A 7,488-nucleotide genomic window follows, 5' to 3' on the forward strand; every position below is an offset into this window, starting at 1 on the left:
TGCGTTAATAACGTAAACAAATATTTCTTATGAATTTGTATTGATTTTGTTATCGTCGACTGGTGATTTAGAGAACAAATAATGACTTAGTCCAAGAAAAAACACATCATAGCTTAGCTGAATGAAGAAGAAGAAATGTTTAATGTTAAAATCAAAGTCTTGGCTGATTTCAATGCTCTGTTGGAAGTTGTCTGCCATTGCTTCTGTCGTTAACGCTACGTTGTAATCCAGCAGCAGTTGATTCGGGGGTCAGTCGTTGTTCAAGCTGAGCGTTCGATGACGTATGCTGTCTAGCTCACAAACTGACCAATAAGGTGTTAACGCTGCTTTCCAGCTGACGTTGTGTAACGCCGACCTGTCCTAAGATACCAGGCCTTAAGATAGGTACTCTCACCGCCACAAAGTCTGCGGCAGTCTGTTGCTATGGAAACAAGAAGAGGGCATTTTAGGGAGGGCAGCTTCGATGAAGACATCTCCTTTTCTCTCGCCGAAACCTGTCCTAACCAGTAGGTTTTTCGTATTTTATTATGAAAAGTACTTTTTTCTTTTACTCATTTTTTCTTTATTTATCTTTTTACCCTGGTTGATACGGTTTTATGCTGGCACGCATTTGTGACAGTCGGCGCGAAAGAGTTAATTGTAAAAAGTACTTTTTTAAAAGTTTCCATGATATTTTTTCTTCTTAAAAACTATGTTCAATTTAGTTCCAAATAGTTTCCTAACTTAAAAGTTTTTAATCTATTTCAAAATCAAGACGGAAACTAGCGTACTTCTTTCTCCTATGGCACTCCACACGCTAATGATGAAAGCACGCGAAGATGTTGCTTTAGATAAAGAGTTCTGATCTACACCACCTGTAACCCATTACGTTCGCCAGTTGCGATTTGTGTTTAGATTTATCTGCTGTCACGTTATTCAAAGTTTTTATTTTTTTGCAACAAGAACAAAACACAAACAAGATAATGTTAAAACTAAGGATTTTATGCATTAAATGCCAATTATAAACCTGTTATAAATCATTATTTATTACAAAATAGGTTTTTTTTTTAAATAGTGTGCATTTCCAGGTTTGCTACGGGTGACTAAAAAAAATATCTTCTAGTAATATCAAAATTAAAGTTATATTTAGTTAAGGTTTTTAAATTTTTTTGTAATTTGACATATTAAAACTATTAAGTATCATAAGAAATGCAACATTGTTACTGTTGTCTCGTGGCGACACTTTTAAAGAGTGGGCGTAATTTACTTAATTCTACATGGCTTACTCTTCAATTCGCTACCAATATATCAGAATTTTGCAGAAAGCAGAGTAGTTTTTATTTCTAGTTTACTATTGAAAGTGGATTCCGAGTGCGGTTTTCCTTAAAGTTTCAACAAGAACAATGTGAAATGTATCTCATAGTGTTATTACACAAATAATAAATAAATAAAATTTCTAACACTTTTTACATTTTAGTTGCCAGTGACGGAGCTACATATCTTTTGTAAGGAACACGACTTCAGCGTGATAAATGGTACTTATGAATTAATAATGTTTGTTTGTTTTGGAAAAAAGTAATATCGATTACTTTTTCCATGACAAAGTAACACAATTTATAGCATCGTAAACGTATGATCCCCTACTTCCTACCACTTTCTACGTAGCAGATAAGTGGGATCTCTTAGTAAGCACACAAATTAAATTTAATGAAATTCTGGATAGAAATATATTATTAAATTTCTAGAAAACCGCGTCTTGTAGAGTGAAACCGATTGCGAATTGCAATAAGTGACGAAAAAATATCCAAAATTCCGGTCAAAAATCTAATGCATTAGAAAATAAAAAACAATTGCTATTCAATATAGCGTGAATAAATGCATATCTGAAAATGATACGTGTATTTTCGCGAACAGAACTTTCAGACAGACCTAATTATCTATATTTGTGTTTATAATTGGATCACATTTTAATCGTTGCGAAGCCTGTTCTAGAGCGATACGATAACTAAAGAAATTTTTAGAACTGAAAGATGAATACTTATCAACCCATCTTCTGAACTCACAAAAAGTCTCTTTCATTAGAAATTACTGTCACATCTTCAAAATAAATTAAAATAATAAACTTTTTCTATGAAATAGATTATTTTCAGTATCTATCAGCAAAATGTATAGCTGTCAGATACGAATATTAAAGTTCAAAATTTCATTTTCAAGACACAATTTGTTAGGAAATTAAAAGGTATATTAAATATATTTTATTTTCTGAAACGGTAGTTTATAAAATTTGAACTACCTCATTTCTATCTCAACATTTGTCACGTAAAAGGAAGCAGTATTTTTTTTATTTAGTTAAAATTACACTTCTTAAAATGATTTAATAATTCATATACCTTAAAATTCAAATTTTTTTAAAACGTTTTCACGAAAAAAAAAGAAATAATTATTTAATGCTATTTTTCGCTTAGAATAATCTTTGAATAAACGAATAATTATAACTGCGTATAAAATGTTTCGATGAGCTTGAAAATTCATCGATATATTGATTAACACTCAAAAATTTAAATTAAGTGAACTAAACTTTTGATCGCTCTCCTGACCATACTATTGGAACCATTTCTACAGAATTCGAAGGAAAAGAAACTTAATAAAAAATGTGCGGTTATGTTTCTTAAAACATTGTCTGCTGCACTAATTAATGAGTGCAATTAATCAATGCAAATTTAAGTTTTAGTTTAAATTACTTTAAGATGATTCAAGGTCCAATCAATTTTTTTTCTTTATAATAAAAAATAAATAAATCCTTATTCATGAAGATTTTTAATAATTTTTCGTTATTCTGAATAACGGATGCCTATATCATACCTTCCAATTTTCAATCCCTTCCATTATCATTTTTCCCAGTGGTATTAAAATGGAATTAAAACTTTAATTTTAAGCAAACAAATACGTTGTATTTGTGAAAATGAAAACTTAAGTTGACAACCATGACTGTAACGCATATTAATATATGTGCTTAATTTTTGTAAGAATAGTGGTGATCAATATCATTTAAAAATTAAGATTATAAAAGAAAAAAATAGTATATAATTACTACCACTTTAAATATAAAAATAAAATCTTCCGGAAAATCCGGAAGAGTTGGCAGGTTTGCTATATCTGATGCAAACCATGAAGTGTTTAAAATATAAACAATAAAATACAAACTTTCGCGGTAAAGCAACCTCTTAAATATTCGTAAATACTAATTCTGACGGGTTTTAAATTTAAACCCTGAAGGGTTTCTCTCGCTTTATAATATCCTCTTTAATATTCGTAAAAGTAAACCATGAAGGGTTATTCTCACGTTATAGCGTTCTTTAAAATATTTGTCGATAAAAGCTTTTGCAATTCTTTTTAAGTTTTATTCTAACAAAAAATGAAATGAAATAAATAAAAATGAATAAAAAAAAACTTTTAAAAATGAAATTGGAAAACCAAGCATTTTCTAAGGATTTGGTTTCTGAGAGGAAAACAATATCTTTCACCATAAACCAATCATTTCAATCGCTGAAGCTAAAAATTCCGGCGGGTTAGTTTACGCAGGAAAAAAAGGGTAAAATTCCAAGTCGGAAAAATGCAAGCTATTCTCTTTTCACTATAACAAGGGATTGAGCTGGACGTTGTCCAAGATTAAGACCCAGCGTTCCAGTTCCGCAGTTCCGGTTCACTCCGGAGCGAAGAAATTCGTAGTACTCGGGCAAATCCGGAAATTAAAGTATCCAGATTTCTGTGAGAAAAGAGGGTAGAGAGCATATCATGCGCGAACACTTTTATATATTTCATATTTGTACTTTTTTTTTTACTTCTCATGCAGTAGCATAAAACACGTGGACAATTTTATGATATTTATTGCCAATAAATAATAAATTAATTGGTTTATCAGTGGTTGAGAATCACTGATATAATTAGATATAACGAGTGGAAAATTTTATGGTATTTATTGCTCATAGATAGTATTTAAATCGGATTATTATTAGTTATGTGTTATAGATACAATTACATTAAAAAGAAGTGGGCAAATTTTATGATATTTATTGCTCATAAATAATAATTTCATCGGTTAATTATTATTTATGAGTTATTGATATAATTTAATTCGCTTTTAATATCATTTAATTTGTTTATGAAGTGATTTGTTTGACATTTTGTAGGTTTTATTATTTTGGCTATCAATTTAGGCAGTAAATAAAAGTATTAAATTAACCGATTTCTTTTAAATTATGAATTATTGGAATATATGAAAAAATAATTGTTGGCAAAATTAAGTTTTTATTTAGTTTTATGCGGAACTAATTCATGCACGCAGCACAGCTGCAACTTGTACTCTTTTCTTATTGCAGAAGAATTTATTCAGTAAAGATAATTTGCATTTTAAAATTATTTATTTGCTTCAGATGTTATATACATTAAGTGCAAGATTTTCAAAACTTAAAAGTTTAAGTTACTTTTGCATCATTGGCATGAAACTGTGATTTCTTTAATGATTTTTTTTTCTTAACTTATAACAATCCCGTCCTAAATGAGTTGCTATATTTAGGTTAAAACTTTTTTGTCCCAAATTAGTTTCTCCATTTTCAGGAAGTGAAATCATAAATAATTTCCAACTCAGTTTCGTAGATCGACACCGGTAAAATTATACTACCAATGAATTCACAATTCATTAGCTAGAAGATAGTTTTAAGCGATTACCCGTGATTGGATCCTTACAAAATGGGAAATGTCTTAAGGTGGTGCGAACCATGAATTTTTGAAACTAATTTGATACTGATTTAGGGAGTAAATACTTGGTAAGTAAATGCTATTGATTGATATCATAGTACCCTGATATCTCTGAAAAGTGTTCAAACAAAATCATAAAATCATCACCATTAATGAACAGCTTAAAAATGTTGCAACTAATTTAGGACAAATGGAGCAATTTTAACAATAAAATCTAAAAATTATCAATAATTGTTTCAAATTACAGTGGAGCCTCCAGACAAGACCACCTCTGTGTATCGACCGTCTTTATATACGACCACTTTTGGGAGGCAATGAAGTTTTTCCAAAGATTGCGCGTTGAAGAAAACCATTAGGAGAGGCCAAACCTCAAGAGATCAAAACCTCTTTCAGTGACCGGGAAAACCTCTACACCAAATGCGGAAAACGTCATATAAGAAAACACAAAAAAATATAGAAACAATAAATATTAACAAAACAAATAAGTAGTTTAAAATATATTTGTGTGAGGTTCTTATTTAGAGAGCTTTTTTTGACGATCGGAAAAAGATCTACAACCTCATATCGCAGTCAGAGTGCACTAAGGAAGATGTTATCAATGATTTATTTTTAGAGTCATACCTGCCAACTCTTCCGGATTTTCCGGAAGATTTTATTTTCATATTTAAAGTGGTAGTAATTATATACTATTTTTTCTTTCATAAATTTAATTTTTAAATGATTTTGATCACCACTATTCTTACAAAAATTAAACACATATATCAGTATGCGTTACTATCATGGTTGTCAACTTAAGTTTTCTCAAATACAACGCATTTGTTTGCTTAAAATTGAAGTTTTAATTCCATTTTAATACCACTGGGAAAAATTATAATGGAAAGGATTAAAAGTTGGCAGGTATGCAGAGTTGATAGTTAAATTAGACATTAAAAAAAATTATTTAAAAAAAAAAAGAAGAAAAACTAAGCATCGCAAATAATCAAACTTCTTTTAATTTTTTAAAGCTAACTAATGTTTATGATACAAAATTGAATGAAATATAATTGTTTATTTATTTAAAATAGTTCTACCATTCATAATTGGTAAATTTGTTTTTACACATAATTATATCAGTAGGGATAATTTTTTTATTGAAGCTAAATTTTATTCATATATCCGGTTTTCATAAGGCCAACACAAGTGGCATTTCCGCACCAACAAAATGACATTCACTAAAATTAAAATTGTTTGTGAAAAATCCTGAACCTTCGATAACATTTTGAAGTCAATGGAGGTGACCCCTAAGAATGACCAACGACCGTTTCACTATGGAACAGGGAGTCGTCGTTCTCGAGGGGTTTCACTGTATTAAGTTTACAACTCAATGTTATACAAAGTATTATTAAACTATGTAATTTAAAATCAGAAATATATAGAATAGGTCAAATAGCTCTTGAAAAATGAAACTTTAAATTTATGACTTTTTGAAATGACTGTCGACTTGTAATGACTTTAAGAAACTATTCGATCGATTTTCTATGGATTCTCGAAACCTGTCATTTTAATTTCGCACCTCCTGTAAGTTTTAACGTAATTACGTTGATTTAGTTTCAACGTAAATGTTTTACGCAATGTTATTGTTTTTGCGCAACTGCTCAGTAAAAGCAAAGAATATGTAAATCTTTATTCTGCTGTTGTTGTCGAGGGCCATAAAGGCAAGGGGTGCGGTTGTTCTTGTTTTTCCAGTGGTGCCATCTATGGTCAAGAATTGAAATTGTACCACAGCTATACGTGACATCCGTTTATAGGGTGGACCTATTTATACATTCATTCATCCCCAGATCACAGGTTGGACCTAAATCAAAGAGCGATAAATCTCCAATTCAGTATCCTCCGATGTATAATTTGTTATGGGAACATGGAGGACTTCGTGATCCGACAGATTTAACGTGCACCAGTTACCATTTACTACACGGGGAGTCTTCGGCCGGCTGCAGTCGATCCCTTTGTCACAAACGAGAGTTCAGCGCCCTTCCAACCCGACAATCCAGGCTTAAATCTTTATGTAATTCTTATATATAATTTTTTTGGTAAAAATAAGCTTTAAATATGCGGAAGATTTTATTTTTTTAATCGTGGTGACAAATTTAAAATTTGCACCTTTTCTTAGCGAGTAACCTAAGGTAAGGTAAACCTTCCAATCAGTTAGCAAAATGAGGAAGTTTTTATTTTTATTAATGTGGTGACGAATTTAAAATTTGCACCTAAACTTAGAGAGTTAAGGCAAACCTACCAATCAGTTAGCAAAATTCGGTAGATTTTATTTTTATTAATGAGGTGACAAATTTTCGACGTTTATGCTTAATTATACCTGTAGTTGCAAGAAAATTAATTCAAATCGATTATGATTAATCATTACATTTAAATAGTTTAAATATAAAATCAGGCTTGCTAGTCATCTTATTGTTTTGTAAGTGCTGGCTAAATGTTAAGTGACTGTTATCTTATCATTTAACTTTTACTGGCAATCGATCTTCTGTTAGGAAAGCATTTTTTTAAAGAGCGTGAGAGTTAGCAGGTTTGGATTAAGGAATGGTATGCACTTTTTCAAAACATAACTTTAAATTTTCATTAGTATATTTTAATTAACAGCTTATAATAAACTTTATATTTTTATTCCATGTAGTCTGAATACGTATCTCTTAATGTCTACATCCAGAAAGTGGAATTTAAAAAAAAAGAAAAAAAAAGAAGAGACTTTTTAACTTTTTG

The sequence above is a fragment of the Parasteatoda tepidariorum genome, chromosome 6, assembly GCF_043381705.1.
Source record: "Parasteatoda tepidariorum isolate YZ-2023 chromosome 6, CAS_Ptep_4.0, whole genome shotgun sequence".
Classification (NCBI taxonomy): Eukaryota; Metazoa; Arthropoda; class Arachnida; order Araneae; family Theridiidae; genus Parasteatoda; species Parasteatoda tepidariorum.